The sequence below is a fragment of the Dipodomys spectabilis genome, unplaced genomic scaffold, assembly GCF_019054845.1.
Source record: "Dipodomys spectabilis isolate Male_0828 unplaced genomic scaffold, ASM1905484v1 ptg000118l, whole genome shotgun sequence".
Lineage (NCBI taxonomy): Eukaryota > Metazoa > Chordata > Mammalia > Rodentia > Heteromyidae > Dipodomys > Dipodomys spectabilis.
In genome coordinates, this window is record NW_024870795.1 from 1,991,753 (window position 1) to 2,005,799 (window position 14,047).

At 52.6% G+C, this 14,047-nt stretch overlaps 1 protein-coding gene across 2 annotated transcripts in view; it reads left to right on the forward strand.

The window, feature by feature from the left end:
- The first annotated feature begins 751 nt into the window (after positions 1 to 751).
- The window catches only part of Alpl (alkaline phosphatase, biomineralization associated), a 56,664-nt gene continuing 43,368 nt past the window's right edge, over positions 752 to 14,047 (forward strand). For both annotated transcript variants that reach the window (XM_042688584.1, XM_042688583.1), the window contains exon 1: positions 752 to 864. The gene's annotated coding sequence lies outside the window, so the exon portion shown is untranslated. The remainder of the gene's footprint in view (positions 865 to 14,047) is intronic.

Consider the following 14,047-nt stretch of genomic DNA (forward strand, 5'->3'; position numbering starts at 1 on the left):
GGCTGTCAGACTCCACTGCCTGGGAAGCTGTCTGCGCCCTGTTCCTGCACCCCGTGGAGAGATCCCGGGGATCTGGCTGGAATACAGCTCAGCCTTCTACCCTTCCTCCTTTAAGGCGTGTGTGTGTGTGTGTGTGTGTGTGTGTGTGTGTGCAAAGTCTGGGAAATGGAGAGAGGCCCTCTCTACTTCCTCTGGCCATAGTCAAGGGCAAGAAAGAAAGATGGGCAGGGAGGGTCTGGAGAGGGAGGGAGAGTCGGAGCTACTGGTGGACAGAGACAAGGACACACAGTCAGAGATGGAGAGACACCGGATCAAGGAAAGCCCCATAGGTAAATAGTCCCAGCTAGCTGCTCCGGACAGATAGGCGCAGGCAGACAGACTGCCTAGAGGGACAAAGACAGCCCCAAGAGATCAAAGATAAGAAACAGCAGGAACTGGCCAAGGGGGAAAGAGGAGCCGGACTGGGGCAGTCCCCGGGCCAAGGGACAGCGGGGAGTGCGGGGACAGGCCCGGTCCTTCCCCAGGCCCCCTGCCTTCCTCTTCCACCCCCGGGCCTCGGTCCCCTCCGGCCCTCCTCGCTCCCGCACCCCTACCCCCGCGGGCGGCCGGGCCGGGCGTCCCGCTCTCCTCCGGCAGGGGGCGCCCCGGGCGCGCTGCGCGGCCCGGCCGGCGCGGGGCGCGGGGCGCGGGGCTCGGGCCGGGGCGGGGCGGGCGGGGGCGGGGAGCGGCCGGGCGATCGCGCCCCGGGCCGCCTTTAAAAGCCGGCGGGGGAGGCGTCCGGGGCCACCTCGCGCTCCGGTGTCCCAGCTCGCCGACCCCGCCGCCGCGGTGCCGGGACAGACCCTCATCGCGAGTTGGGCGCAGGTAAGAACTCCACGCGGGGCCCCGGCTCCCGGGGACCCCCGCCGGCCTGGGGGAGCCCGGCGCCCCCCGCCCCGCGTGGCGGCGACGTCGGAGACAGCGGAGCCGAGGGGCCCCGCAGCCCGCAGCCCGCGGGAGACCCCCGGAGGACCCCCCGCCCCCCGGGACACCCGTCCGGCTCCGCTCCGGGCGCGCTGCCGAGGCTCCGGACGGGGCGCGGGGCCGAGCTGGAGGCTGGACGTGGCGCCCGCGGAGCTGAGACCCGCGAAGGGGGCCACCGGGCGGCCCCGGGTCTCCCACCTCCCCGGCCGCGGACCGGGACCCACCACCGGCTCGGCACCTGCGGCCCCCCTCGCTCCCACGTGGGCATCCCGGGCCTCCGCAGCGCCCCCAGGGGCTGCTCTCCGTGAGTCGGGGCTAGAGCCGGGAGGGAGGGGGAGAGAGGGGAGCTCGGTGCCACACGCACAGGGGACCCGGGCTGAAGCCATCCGGGCTGGTGTCCTGCCCAGCCTTGGTATGAAAGGGTTCAAGGCGGTGGAAGCCTTAACTCATCTCATCCTGCATCGTCCCTGTGACCCTTTCCAACACATAATGGGGCTGGGGAAGGGGGTCTTTGCAAGGGCTCCTAGGGTGTGTGTGTGTGTGTGTGTGTGTGTGTGTGTGTGTGTGTGTGTGTGTGTGTGTGTGTGTGGTGTGCCCGCCCTTGGGATGAAATGAGAGGGTAAGTTCAAGCCTAAAAGGCCTTTGGACCCTGGAAAAGTTCAGAGACTCCCCCCCCCCCACCAAGGTCCGTCCAGCTTCCCAGGGAGACAGGAGTTGGCTGGACATCACCGAAGGTAGCTAGAAGTGTTCATTGAAAGGGAGGGCCCTGCTCCAACACCTGGCAGGCACCATCTCATTTTAGAGAATTTAATTGGTGGGGCTAGGATTTGAACCTGGACTCCACGCCCTATAACCATGCCCTCCTCTTCCCACTGGTGCCCAAGAGAAAAGGGGTAAACTGGGGGGGGGGGGGTCCTTCCAGGCCCTTCAGGGCCTGGCCCCGTCTCCCTTCATCTTCCCCATCCTTCCCTCCAAATCTTTGGTCTTTTATACTGGCCCACTCCCTGCCCAGGCCTAGCTGTCCCTCCTTCTTTGAAGGAAGGTCTCTGAATTCCCTGGAGAAAGTTCCTCAAAGTTCTTCTGATGGAGTGAGACAAGGCTATGTCCTTGTCAGCACCTGTGGCCCCCATCTTAAAAAAAGGGGGGGCTGGGTATCTAGACACCTCTGGCTCACTCCTGTAATCCTAGCTACTTACGAGGCTGAGATCTGAGGACTGTGGTTCAAAGCCAACCCTGGCAGGAAAGTCCTTGAGACTCTTATCTTCAATAAACTACCAAAAAAAAAAAAAAAGCCAGAAGTGGTGCTGTGGCTCAAGTGGTAGAGTGCTAGCCTTGAGCAAAAGAAGCTCAGGGACAGTGCCCAGGCCCTGAGTTCAAGCCCCAAGAAAGGCACACAAAAAGGGAGGGGGGGATTGTGTGTCTCTCATAGGACCACAGTGAGCAGAAAAATTGAGCTGCATGGGGAGGGGCGGGGAAGACACGTATGCAATAAGCATCCTCTCTGCACCAAACTGTTCTAGGTTTTGGGAATGGGGCAGTAAATTAAACAGACAAAAGCAGCCCCACTCCTTTGTGGAGTAGACATTGGCATAACATTTTTTCAGGCTTTGTAATTTGAGTGTCAAAATAGACATTGCAGAACTGAAATAAGGCAACTCGTGAAGAGGTTAAGATGTGACGCCACAGGCAAAACTGATCCAACAGCAAAAAGAAGGTAGACTCACTGGGCTGGGAATGTGGTTTAGTGGTAGAGTGCTTGCCTAACATGTATGAAGCCCTGGGTTCAATTCCTCAATACCACATAAACAGAAAAACCCAGAAACGATGCTGTGGCTCCAGTGGTAGAGTACTATCCTTGAGCAAAAGAAGCTCAAGAACAGTGCCCAGGCCCTGAGTTCAAGCCCCAGGACTGGCAAAAAAGAAGGAGGAGGAGAAAGAAGAGTAGGAAAAGGAGGAGGAGGAGAGGAAAAAGCAAGAAGACAGACTTGCTGTGTGACCAGGGACCTGTTATACCCCCTCTCTATACCTCAGTCCTCTTTGTGGCTACATAGATGGTAGTGAGGTCTCCATATGATTAATGCCTGCACTTAAGAAAAAGTAGCAGTCTGGCACTGGTACGTTAAGCCTATAATCCTAGCTACTCAGGAGGCTGAGATCGAATGATTAAGGTTCAAAGCCAGCCTGGGCAGAAAAGTCCATGAGACTCTATTTTTGATTAACCAGCAAAGATGCCAGGCTGGAGGCGTGTCTCAAGAGGTAGAGCACCAGTTGTGAGCACGTTAAGTCTAGCAAGTGCAAAGACCCTCGTATTGGCAAAACAAACAAATAAAAAAAAACAATAAAACAGGCCACAAAACAAGAACCACAGTAGCTCTAATCTTAGCAGAAATTCGAAGGCTGTACAGAGTCCTGCCACTGTCTGGCCTGTGATCCTGTCATCCGCTTTGCCCAGGTCCTGCCCACTCCCTGGGAGGCTGTGGGGTGACATGCCACCCTCCTTGCTCACATTCAGAGGCCTCCTTCCATCCTAGACCCAGCCTGGGCCCGGAGCCCACAGCTGCAGGCTGGCAACAGCTCTGGCTCTATCTTCTGTGTCCTTCTTGGGTCTCTCAGTGTCCCATGCAGGACAAACTGCTGTGCTGCAGCCTGCGATACAGATGCAGCATTCCCTGCCACATATGCTTGTGTGAAAGCATCTTAAAAGATGGCAGTGAGTGGCCAGAAGGACACATACAGGTGACCGGGGGAGGCCCTGTCTCTGTGTGTGTGTGTGTGTGTGTGTGTGTGTGTGTGTGTGTTAGGAGGTCTGAAATTCTAAGTCTATCCATATTGATGTTGTATCCATCTTCATCCAGAGGTAGAGCCTGGAGCTCTTTCCTTGGAACCGGTCCTCCTTGGCTTTCTGGTACAAGGCCTAGAACCAGGAGAGGGTTTTGGGGGAGCAAGAGCAAGCTGGGTTGAGAATCACACAGAATTTTCCCCTCGGCCACAGGAATGCTGACTCAGCCCCCAGCTTGACAAAGTCCAAGTCACCATTGGCAAGCCAGGGCTGGGTCGTGTGGCATGGTTGTGAGTGTGTGTTTTTAAATTATTTAACGCTCTCTCTCCCTCCCTCCCTCCCTTCCTTCCTTCCTTCCTTCCTTCTTTTTCTGGAGATGTCTTAACTTTTCAAGTACAGTGGGGCACAGTAGACTGAAGGTTCATTCCCAGAATTGCTGGATGAGCCTAAACGAGTCACCTGATCTCTCAGAGCCTCAGTTATCCCCCCCGCCCAAAATGGGTTGCTGCGAAAGGCCAGCCACATCATGAATGGCTGTCCAGCTTTGGGCTTAGCACCCCTGGAATTGTTCTTGAGAAGTTAATGGTTCCGGCAGTTTCCACAGCTCAGAGGGCCAGAGAGAAGTCACCGCCTAGGCGTAGATAGCAGCAGAAGTACTAGATTAAAGGCAGCATCTGGGCTCCCATCCCCAGCTGTGTGCCCCAAGGCAAGTCACTTTGCCTCTCTGAACATCAGCATCATTACAGGACACTCACATCCAAAGAACATTCAAGAATACTCTCCTCTTTTTTCTTCCCATAACCCCCCCCCGCCCCAACATTTCCTAATTACTCCCAGAAAAACTCCATGCTTAAAGTTTTCCATGCTCAAACCCTCAGCCTTGCTTGTGGCATGAAGTCAATTGTTTGCATTTCATTTGACTTCTCAAATGAAGGGGTAACATTTGAGATGAGGGGTGGGGGACACATCGGGAGGAGGGAGGAAGAAGTTAAACCAGATGTGTTTTTGTTTAACTGTACGATGGTGGTTAGGCTGCCCCCAGTGTTACCATTGCTCCTTCTGAATTCCAGTAATCCAGAGTCAGATTGCACAAAAAATTGCAGTGTTCTTTCCTGGCTGCCATGGAGTTATTATTACTATTTTACATTTGTCTAAGGCCACAAAGTGCTGGCTGGAGAGCCCTCATCGATGCCTAGAATTTCAGGGCTGGCAGGCCTTTCAAAGCTGGCTCTCTCTCCACTGGCATCATAGCAGAGCAGAGACTAAGTCCCTGGAAGAGGAAAGGGCTGGCCCAGGGGCACACAGCCGTGAGGGTCCGTTGCTGGCTCTGGTCTGAGGCCTTTTCCAGAGCTGACCACTCTCCGGCACTTGGTGTACATCATATGTACAGTGTGGCCTTAGTTTAGCTATGATTTGAGATACCTGCTCAAGGATAGAGGTGACGGCAAACGGTTTTACACTCAGGAGAGCAGAGTTAAACATTGATTGCTGTGTGTCACTTCTCTCTGGGCCTCCATTTCCTTCATTATAAACAAGATATCTGGGGAGCAGGAGGGGGACAGGAGACTTCCCTCAGGCTTGGAATGAGTCTAGCTAAGTCCCTTGAGTCTCAGATCTCTGTGTGTGTGTGTGTGTGTGTGTGTGTGTGTGTGTGTGTGTGTGTGTGTGTGCGCGTGCGTGCGTGCGTGCGTGTGTATGCCTATACTGAGGCTTAAACTCAGGGCCTGGGTCCTGTCCCTGAGCGTTTATGCTCAAGGCTATTGCTCTACCACTTGAGCCACAGCACCACTTCGGCTTTTTCTGTGTATGTGGTGCTGAGGAATCGAACCTAGGGCCTCATGCATGCAAGGCAAGCACTCTACCACTGAGCCACCTTCCCAGCCCTCACAAACTTTTCTGCCTGGGATGGTTTCAAACCATCTCAGCCTCCTGAGTAGCTAGGATTACAGGCTTGGGCTATCAGCCTCCAGCGGAGCCTCTGGTCTTTATGGCCTACTCTGTGCTAGGTTATGCTAGGTCAGACACAAGCTGCCTTCCCAAAGTGACAAGGCGCAGGGGGGCAGGGGACCACGGGCTCAGAACTTCAGCTTAGTTGCTGGATGTTGTTAAACCAGAGGTTTTGTTTTACATAAAAACATGGGTTTCTGGCTTCTTTTGAAAGATCAGAAGATGTGGCCCCTTGAGGCCGAGGCCCAGCCTGGCCGCAATGGCTACAGCTAAATGGCAGCTACTTGTTCCGCGTTACCACAGTCCCCTCCGCGCCCTGGTCCCTCGTTCAGTGCTCGCCTCCCTGACCTTGCAGGCTGGCCTGAGTTTGCAGATTCTGGGACCCTGGAAGGGGGGAGGGTGGCAGGGTCACAAAAGTGGCCTCAAACCTTATTTAAATGGCTGCAGGAGGCTTGGACCAGGGTAGGACCATGGACACAAGGCCACGGCCCTCATTCATGGCCTGCTGTGGTGAGCCTGCCCAGCCGTCCTGCTCTGTGGACAAACAGCATTGGGTGCTCTACTTTATTGCCCACTCGTTCTGGGGGCGGGGGGAGCTCCCTTGCCACCTGCTCCTTCACCTGACGCCACTTCCTGTGAGCTATTGTATACTCTGAGTCCATGGCTCTCTCTTCATCCATCTTTGCTGAGAACCAAAGACTGAGGTGACAGGTGGGTCCCATGGTGGCCAGGTGCACCTCAGAACCACTGTGTCTTGGCTAGATTTGGGGCTCTGAAGAGTTCTGAAAGACCCTATCTCAAGCAGGTGTGGGGCAGGTACCACTCTGGAAGAGGAGGATTGTTGTCCAAGCTGGTCTGAGCAAAAGAATACAAGACTCTACCTGAAAAAAAAAAATGACTAAAGCCAAAAGGACCAGAGGTATGGCTCAAGTAGTAGAAAGCCTGCCTAGAAAGCATGAGGTTCTGAGTTCAAACCCCCAGTACTACCACAGAAAAACAGCAAATAAAACTAAATGCAGTCAAATGCTGGTGGCTCATGCCTAGAGGCTGAGATCTGAGAGTCATGTTTCAAAGCCAGTCCAGGTAGGAAAGTCCAGGAGACTCTTATCTCCAATTAACCACCAGAAAACCAGAAAGGGTGCCGTGGCTCAAGGGGTAGAGTGCTTGCCTTGAGCTGAAATGCTCAGGGACAGCACCCAGGCCTAGAGTTCAAGCCCCATGACTGACAGAAAAACCTCCACAAGCAACAACAACAAAACAACTAAACTAAATACAACCTTTATATGTGTGTACCTTGTGCTACACACATTTAAAATTTTGGTACTAGAGATGAACCCTAAGGCACCAGGCCTCTTTGACTATTTGTGTGTGTGTGTGTGTGTGTGTGTGTGTGTGTGTGTGTGTGCACGTGTGTGTGCACACGCATGCGCTCCTGAGGCTTGAACCCTCAGCTTTTCACCTAATGCTGGTGCTCTACCACTTGAGCTGCGCCTCCATTTCTGGCTTTTTGTGTTACTTGGAGAGTCTCTTAAACTTTTCTGCCCAGGTTGGCTTTGAACTGTGATCCTCAGATCTCAGCCTCCTGAGTAGCTAGGTTATAAGCGTGAGCCGCCCTTGTAGGGCGCCTTTGACTTTTTATTAGGTCTATTTACCTGGACAGTAACTCAGCAGCGCCCCCTCCCTGCCCTCAGGTGCGGCTTCCTGGCTCTGGTGGAATCTCCTGGCTGCCCGTTGTCCTGGAGTTTATCAGGCTCAGTCTTTCTGTATATTGCTTCTTTCTCCCCATACCACAGTGGCTTCCCTGTCCCCAGTGTGGTTGGGGCGAAGACCCCTCCCCTGCTCCCCATCTCTTCTCCTTCCCCTCCCTGCTCCTTCCCTGGGACCTCTCCCACGCTGCTCTGCTTCTTCCTCTCATTCAGCTCCTCCTCCTCAAAACAAAGTCCACCACCATCTCTGACTGCTGGCTGATGCCTGTGTTCTCACCTGAGCTTGCTTATTGGGTCCTGTAGCAGATTCGAATGGTGGGTGCTATCCTCCACCCCAGATTACAGGTGAGGAAACTGAGGCACACCCCCTCCAGCTGCGAGGGGAGACACAGATGTCTGTGACACAGACATTTTAGAGGAATCCGTTCCTTAGTTTGAAATAATTGGAACAATTGTGAAGAAACCAAAGGTCATCAGGGTTCCTCTCGATCATTTGCGCAAGCTCTCACCTTTATCACCTGAGTATTTTAGTTCTTTTTTTTTTTTTGGTCAAAATACTGTTGTTGTTGTTGTTGTTTTCTACCCCTTGACTCATCTTTATAATTAGCATTTAAGGGCTTAACTCTGAGCTAATTGTTTTGAATGACCTTAACCTGTTATTCTGTCCATTTCCAAAAAAGGAGAGAACAGAAGCTCAGAGAAGTTGAGTACCAGTCTCAAAGTCACACAGCTAGAAAGTGGAAGTGAGACCCTAATGTAGGTCTCCTGCCCACCTGGATTAGTATCTGTACTCACATTTTCACATCTGTGAGAGAAAGAGGGCTTACTGTATGTTTGTCTTCTGCTGAGCCATCTGTCTCTGGGAGGGGCAGAGGTTCTCTTGTGGGGAGAAGGGGAGAACCAAGCATAGGCACTCCAGGTCAGGTAGTAGCCTCCCTCATTATCCCTTAGTTCAGAAGACAGTGACAGTTCTACAGGGACCCAGGAAATCCGACTTTGAATCTCAGATATGCCATTTCAAGTTGGGCAAATCCCCTCTGTCTTTTGGCTTCTCGTTATCCCAGCCAAATACTTCCATGAAACAAGGCCTTTGGACTTTTCTAGTTCATATCTAGCACGCAGCTGGCATGCATGCTGCTATTCTCCCGTCCTATGCCCATGTCAGACATCACTAATCAATCACTGTTCTTGTTCTTTTTCTCCCCGCCCCCTCACAATCCTCTAAATTCAGTGTGGTGCTCCAGGGAGGCAGCTGGCCATAAGCAGCTAAGCAGAGCTGGCACATGGGAGGGTATAGATGGGGAGGGAAGGGACAGGCCTGAGAGGTACTAGGTTCAATGTACTTCTTGACCCTGTCTGGAAAGATCTGGAGCTGGGCTTCACTGGTGTGGGGTGGGGGGCCTTTGGTGGGAGCCTCTGCCCAGTCTGAAAGGAAAAGCTGGGCTCCGGCTGGGCTGCTGTCTAGCCTTGAGTATGAGGAACGGGAAGGTCCTGGGAAGTGCAAGCTCCCCTCCTCCGCCCTCCACAATAATACCCGGGACAGAATAATCCAGAACAGCTCACTTTCCAAGGGGGAAAAGGGTGTTACCTGGATCCCCACCCAGCCGGTGAGGTTTGAATTCACATCCATTCCGTTCCCAGCCAGGCCCAGCTCCTCTCCCCTGTGTAGTGTTGGGGCAGCCAGCTACCTTAATGTTGAGAAATGACCTTGGAGGGCCTCAGCCCGGGACAGTGCTCTCATTGGTAGAGCCTTCCTTCCTTTTGGTGCTGAGGGATGGAGCCCAGGGCCCCCAGTGCCTGCTGAGAGTTCAGCCCCGCCCAGAGCCTTCCCAGGACACTGGGGGCAACACCAAAAATGGCATCTCAGTTTTGCAGGTCTGAAAACTGGGGTTTAGAGAGGGAGGGTGGGAGGCGAGGCTCCCATAGCAAATCAGAGCCCCATCTGTTCCCTAATCCTTGTTGGGGAGCCCCAAGTGGAGATGGGAGGGAACTCAGGAGCATTGAGCTGGAGTTGGGCCTGCCTGGTGCCCTGGACCGATCTACCCCAATTCCTGTTCTGAGGAGCTCCTGTTTTAATCAGCTATGCTGATGTTACTTCAACTTCTAACCGTTGTTTGTAATGCTTTATTATTATTATTTGGCAGCACCTGGAATTGAACCTAGGGCCTTATGCCTGCTAATGTACTGTGCATCTGAACTATATCCCTAATTCCACATTTCAGGGAGTGTGTGTATACATGCATGTGTGCACTTGAACATGGGGCTTAAACTCAGAGCCTGGTATTTGTTTTTTTTCCACTCAAGGCTGGTGCTCTACCACTTGAATCACATCTCCACTTCCACCTTTTTGGTAGTTAATTGGAGATTCTCAGGGATTTTTTTTTTTTCCTATCTGGCCTGACCTCAAACCTTGATCCTCAGATCTCAGCCTCCTGAGTATTTAAGGTTATTGCCTGGTTTTTGAGGCAGAGTCTTGTTATGTACATAGGCTGGCCTTGAATTCAGAATTCTCCTGCCTCAGCTTTACAGGTGCTGGGATTACAGGCATGCGCTACCACATCTGGCTTTACTTTTCAGTTTCAAAAGTCATTTCTTATTCACAAACTCATCAAATTCTTAAAAACAATCTGGTGAAGTCTTATCCTCCCTTTGTAAAAGGGGAAACTGAGGCTAAGGGAGGCAACTTGAACAAGGTCAGATTGATAGGAAAACTGTCAAAATTAGGTGACTGTCCTGGGCCAGAGAATTTCGCTAAATGTCTCCCCCATCTCTTGCCCCTCTGCCTTGACCCCTGCTGCCCCTCCCTGCTGTGACTTCTGTCTCCGTGCCCAGTTGGCTTCCTAGCTGTTTTCTGAGCTCCTGCTTGGAAATCTGGAGGCCTGTGTAATCGTGTCATGTGCCCAGTGTCTAGCTGGGAGCCTGGCTTCCTGAAGGGCAGGGTCCCATCAGAACCAGTCCTGCACCCTGCTGTCTCCCAGAGTGACCAGGTTCAGCCTGTATGGAGTGACTTTCAGGTTGATGAGAGGCTGCACGTCTGTCTGACTTCCTGCAATGGCTTAGTCACCTGGGAAACCTGGAAAGGCTGTCCTGCAGTGTGATGCCTGCAGAGCCCAGCCACCCTTCCCAGCCTGCCCTGGGGTCCTCTCCTCTCTGTCAGTGGCACCAGGTCCTTAATGGCTGGTGGGGACGATTGGTAGAAGGAGAGTGGATGGCAGGTTTCTTGCTGGCAGCCCAGGCCTTTAGGCAGGTCTGAGTTTCCCATGTTACACTTCTGGCCAGAATTTTTGTCCATTTTATTGATCACTGTATCCCTACTTCCAAACAACCTTAATTTCTTTTTTATTTTTTTTTCTATTTTTTTGTTTCATTTTGGTTTTTGTTGGTCATAGGGCTTGAACTCTGGCCTGGGCACTGTCCCTCAGCTCTTCAGTTCAAGGCTAGCACTCTACCACTTGAGCCACAGAGCCACTTCCGGTTTTCTGGTGGTTAGTTGGAGATAAGAGTCTCACGGACTTTTCTTCCCCGGGCTGGCTTTGAACCATGATCCCCAGATCTTAGCCTCCTGAGTAGCTAGGATTACAGGTGTGAGCCACCAGCACCGCCTCCTTTTTCTATTTATTTTTTAAGCTTTAAATTTTTAATTTTTGATGCCAGTCCTGAGGCTTAAACTCAGGGATTGGGCACTGTCCCTTAGCTTTTTATCAAGGCCAACACTTGAGCCACAGCTCCACTTCTGGGTTTTTGGTGGTTCATTGGAGATATGTCTCCTGAACTTTCCTGTCCAAGCTGGCTTTGAATCTCCATCTTCAGACCTCAGCCTTCTGAGTAGCTAGGAGTACTGGGTTTTAATTTCTTTAATAATAGAAACAGTCATTATTCAGGCTTTGTTCTAGGCATTCCCATTTTCATTCATTCCTTCATTCCTTGTAACTGAGGCTCAGAGGGATTAATTACATGTTCCCTTGGTCATATAGTCAACGTCCAGTGCCAATAGTTTAATATCTCCCAGAATGCTGTATTCCAATAGGGGGCCTCCCCTCCCCTGCCAGCCTGTCCCGTACTGCAGAGACCTAGGTCCGAGGGTCAGTACTCTTTGAAAGCGAGGAGGTGAGCCAAGTGGCCATGCTGCCCTGGACTGTGAAACAGTTCCAAAAACCTATTCTGCCTCCACCAGGGTGGGCACGTGGCAGGTCTTGTGACTCTCATCTGAGGAGCACAGAGTGTGGTGCCCTGTGTAGAAGCTGGCAGGACAAGGTGATGCAGAAACCAGGAATGCCTTCAGAGAAGGATGGGCTTTCAAACCTACGTCTAGAGGCAGATGTGTAACAACTTGCTGTAGCCTCAGTTCAGCTCAGGAAGGGATGGGTTGGTGCAATGATCCCAGATCACCATCCTGATTGGTCCAGTAGCTGCAGGACCTGGGTGTACCCCAGCATCAGGTGTTTGATCATGGGTCTCTCCATGAGGCTTCCTGCTGGGCAGCTCCCAGGCTGGCCCAGCTACTTTCTGATTATCTGGGTGGATGGCAGTCTCCTCATTTCCTCCAGAGCCTTTTCCACATCACAGCCTGAGGCTGGGTGCAGAGAGGTTTCTAGGAGAAATAAACGGGTCACCTTGCCCTGGTAGGAATAGCCTCTGCCTAGTAGTCAGCAGGATGATCCCAGAAGATCATCATCCACCTAGGATGGACAACAGCATTTAGGATTGCCCCATACCCACTAGCCTCGGAGATGTGGAAGGTACCCCTGTGGGCGCTGTGTAATCAGAGCCACACAGAGATTGATCGAGGCTCAGGCTGTCAGTGACTCCCAGCTGGAGAGTGAGAGTGCTGGGACTGGAATCCAAAGCCTGGGTCTTCCTGTCTGTTTCCCAGGTCAGCTCTCGAGCAGACAGGTCATGGCTGCCTGCCTCGGGGAGGCCTGGGCTGGGGATCCAGGCCTGACTCCTTGACAAGTCTTAATCTGTTTTATTGTTGTTTTGTATTTTTTGTTGTTGTCATTCATGGGCCCAGGCCCTGTCCCTGATCTTTTGCTCAAGGCCAGTGTTCTACCACGTTGAGCCACAGAACCATTGCTGGTTTTCTAGTGGTTAATTGGAGATAAGAGTCTCATAGACTTTCCTGCCCAGACTGGCTTCAAACTGTGACCCTTAGATCACAGCCTCCTAAGTAGCTAGGATTATAGGTGTGAGCCACTGGTGCCTGACTCAATCTATATACTAATAATGATGAGTTGTCTCTTAGCAAAGTCCTTGCACAGTATGGCCCTCTGAATATATGTCATCCATGCCCTTCCTCATGAGCGCCATTGAATCTCTCCAAAGAGTTACCGGCACTCATGTTTTTGCAGGTGAAGAACAGATGCCTAGAGGAAGGGACAAATTCAAGGCCATGCAGCTCCTAAAGCAACTAATCCTGACCTGAATCTGGACAGCTTGGTCCCAGTGTCTGGCTCCTAATCACTTGATAACTATTAGATAATTCTTTGCAGGCCAGATGTATAAACTTTTTCTGGGGGGGGGACAGGGGACTTGAACTTAGGGTCTGGGTGCTGTCCTTTAGGTTTTCACTCAAGGTTAGCACTCTACTCCTTGAACCACAACTCCACTGCCAGGCTTCTGGTGGTTAATTAGAGATGAGTCTTATGGACTTTGCAGCCCAGGCTGCCTTTGAATTTCAATTCTCAGATCTCAGCCTCCTGAGTAGCTAGGATTATAGGTGTGAGCCACCAGCACTTGGCTTCTAAACTCCTCTTGAACTTGTTGGTTTTTCAGGACCCAGATTCAGCATCTGTGTGTGTGAGGGGGGAGGGGGTTGTTCGTATGGAGCAAACAGCCAGAATGGAGTATATATGACCCTCTAGGGGGGTTGCTGAGGTCTGACCCCCCTAAACCACCAGCTGGAGCCATTTATCAGTCCCCTGTGATTGGGGGTAAGGAAGGAGGGGTGCCGAGAGAATGGGGATGCAGCAAGGCAGGGTCAGGAGAAGGCCAGATCAATTAGCTTGGTGGAGGCTGCTGCTAAAACAGAAGCCTCCATGGGGGACCGGCCCAGCCTGCTCCCAGCACTCTGGCCTGCAGCCTGCCCCTCCTGAGCGTCTTTCTCCAGAGTTCTTCCCGGGGTGGGGGATCTCCGGGCCCTGGTGTGTAAGAACTTTGCTCTGAAGTTCCTCTTCGCCACTCCACTCCCTGCCTGCTGCATTTCCCCCTCTTGGAGGAAACACATTCTTTCCTTTTGGGGAGATGCATGATTTGAATGATCAAGAGCTTCCTGCTGGCCCCTGGCCAAGCAGAGCTCGGCTGTGCCAGGCCTCCGGCCAGGCTCGAGGCAGGTCTGCCAGTGTCCACATTCTGTCACACTCCAGTTCTTGAAGGCAAACGACAGAGGAGAATGTATGTGGAGTTGTCTGTCTGTGACGGGGGCAGCCTTTTGGCTTGGGCCTTGTCCCCTCACCGTTTGGAGTGACTGAGGGAGATGGGAAAGGCACCCCTGTCTCAGGGAATTCCTACTGCAACCAACTTTCTTGGCAGTTCACCTGAGTGCATCTTGGCGGCCCCTGTAAGGATGGAGAAGGGAAGAAAGGGGACGGATGGGTTGACAATCATTCATTCATTCATTCATTCACTCATTCAGCAGACATTTTCTTTAGGCCAG